The sequence below is a fragment of the Rhincodon typus genome, chromosome 28 (genome assembly GCF_021869965.1).
Source record: "Rhincodon typus isolate 14 chromosome 28, sRhiTyp1.1, whole genome shotgun sequence".
Classification (NCBI taxonomy): Eukaryota; Metazoa; Chordata; class Chondrichthyes; order Orectolobiformes; family Rhincodontidae; genus Rhincodon; species Rhincodon typus.
In genome coordinates this window covers 40221160-40223856 of record NC_063359.1, presented here as the reverse complement: position 1 = coordinate 40223856, position 2697 = coordinate 40221160, and positions in this window count along the sequence as shown.

The window sequence follows — 2697 nt, the reverse complement described above, 5'->3', positions numbered from 1 at the left end:
CACGCGCACACCCCGCCGTACTGTCTCTCACACACACACCCCGCCGTACTGTCTCTCACACACACTGCCATACTGTCTCTCACTCACACCATTCTCTCTCTCTCTCACACACACACACACACACACGCCGCCATACTCTCTAACACAGTCACACTCGCACACACACCCCGCAGTACTCTCTAGCATAATCACCCTCACACACCATACTCTCTCTCACTCTCTGTCTCGCACAAACACACACTGTCACATTAACATGCACGCTCTCTCACGCACGCACTCATTCGTCACTGAGCTGTGCTGCCATGAGTTGGCTAGCAGAGAGGGAGAATGTACATTCATGATGGTTGCAGCATAACTTTCAAGATGACAAGAACCACTGCTGCACTGGACCAGCAATCCAGGCTAATACTATGAAATAAGATCATGTGATAAAGTTGTAATAACTCTCCCTCTGGCCCTGGAGGCCTGGGTTCAAGCCACACAGTATGTCCTAACATATCCCAACAGCTTGATTTAAAAGTCAAAGTGACTACATGGTATTTGTTAACCCTGTGTTGGAGCAAAATGTTTGAGTAGGAATTGAGAGCAAAGTGTCAACCTGGTAGGAGTTATCTTCACTCACTAATAACCTCCATTTCCAGGCAGGGTAAAAGCAGCTGCTACTGTTCTCAGTGCTCCAAATCCATCAGCTTTTTTTTACAGAGGTAGCAGGAACTGCTGATGCTGGAGAATCTGAGATAACAAGGTGTAGAGCTGGATGAGCACAGCAGGCCGAGCAGGAAAGCTGACGTTTCGGGCCTAGACCCTTCTTCAGAAATGGGTGAGGGGAAGGGGGTTTTGAAATAAATAGGGAGAGAGGGGGAGGGGGATAGAAGATGGATAGAGGAGAAGATAGGTGGAGAGGAAACAAACAGGTCGAAGAGGCGGGGATGGAGCCAGTAACGGTGAGTGTAGGTGGGGAGGTAGGGAGGAGATAGGTCAGTCCAGGGAGGATGGACAGGTCAAGGGGTTGGGATGAGGTTGTTAGGAGATGGGGGTAGGGCTTGAGGTGGGAGGAGGGGATAGGTGGGAGGAAGGACAGGTTAGGGAGGCAGGGACGAGCTGGGCTGAAGCGAGCAGATGTTTTGGTAGGGCCTTCCCTAGATGGTGCTTAGTGAGCAGTGACACTGTGAGTTTCAACATATCTGGGCCATGACCCCAGTGATAGGGTTGGCCGTGTGCAGCAGTACTCCAGCAGCATTGATAAACCTGTCACCAGTGCTCACCTCTCCCACACAGCAACACCAGCACACTGGTGACTGTATCTACAACTGCACTGTCCTCTCACCAGTCTGATTCACCTGCAGCTCCTGATAGAGGCTCTTACTGAGGAGTAAAGTCAGGTTTAGCTCTGCAGTTTCCGTGCTGTGCTTCAGATCTTTTTGACCCAGTGTCCTGGAGCTGGGCCGTGTTCTCTTTCCTCTGTCGCTGCCCTCATTCACCGTGGCCTCCCACGTTCTTGTCTAAGGTGCCCCATCTACCCACTTACCACGCTCCCACATGGAACCAATTAGCTTCAGCTCAGAGTCAGATCGTACACTTGATATATATCCTTGGGGAGTTTCTCCTCTGCCAACGTGATTTAATTTGTTTGTTTATTGTCACTGTATTTTGTTACAAAACATAGCGAAAAGTGTTGCGTAGTGTCACCACTTTCCAGCTCCATCTTAAAACACAGAAAAACAAGCCAAAACATAGAACACAAAGGTATGAAAAATGAAGAAATAAAGAAAAAGTGTTCAACTTTTCAGTCCTTCTTGTTACATGCTCTGCCGTGGGCCTGGTGGCCAGGCACGAGACCCTCCCTTTGCTGCGCCACCATTGGAATGAAAATCGCTGATCTTCGTCACTATCTCGCCTCCACCGAGACCCTCGCCACAATGAGCCCTCGATGGATCTCGCCAATGCAGATGCTACCGATGCCACTGCACAGGCCCAAACTAGCCGTCACCTCCATGAACCTGGGCTGGATACAGACGCCATTGGCGAACCCTAACTGGCTGTGTCAACCATGACTCAGCACCAGGACTGCCTCAACAGTGCAGAAGCTGCTGGGAACAAACTCCCCACCTCTGACGCCGCCACCACATGCCCACGCTGCTGGGCCTACTCACCATCGCTGTTACCACAACTGAGCTGTTCACCAAGATCTACGTAAAGTCAAACGAGGGGAGAGAGGAAGAAAAGGCAAAAAGAAAAGTCGACGGCTCATAAGCCCTTTTCCACCACTATCTCACCAGAAGTGTGAAGTCCTGCCTGCCATGTCATTGCTTAAAGTGAGGCCCCATCCTAGCAGACACCAGTGTGCGGCTCCTCCTCAGTCAGCCTGTCCTCACTCAATATTAACCTAGTGCCCATAGTACAGTGCGTTTGGGTTTAGACTGTTGTTCTATTTTGGAAAAAAGGGGAAACAGAGGAGAGTGAGGCTCTCTCTCTGGTTTATAGCAGCTGTCCCCTGGTGAATGGCCCAGGTATTAGCATACATTTACATAGCTCCATTAGCATAGTCAAATGGCCCCCAAGATACTTCACAGGAACCATTAACAGACAAAATTTGACGTTGATCCCCATGGAGATTAGGACCGGGGATCGAAAGCTTGGTCAAAGAGGTCGTTTTTGAGAATCATCTTAAAGGAGAGAAGAGTGAGGGGTGGGCTC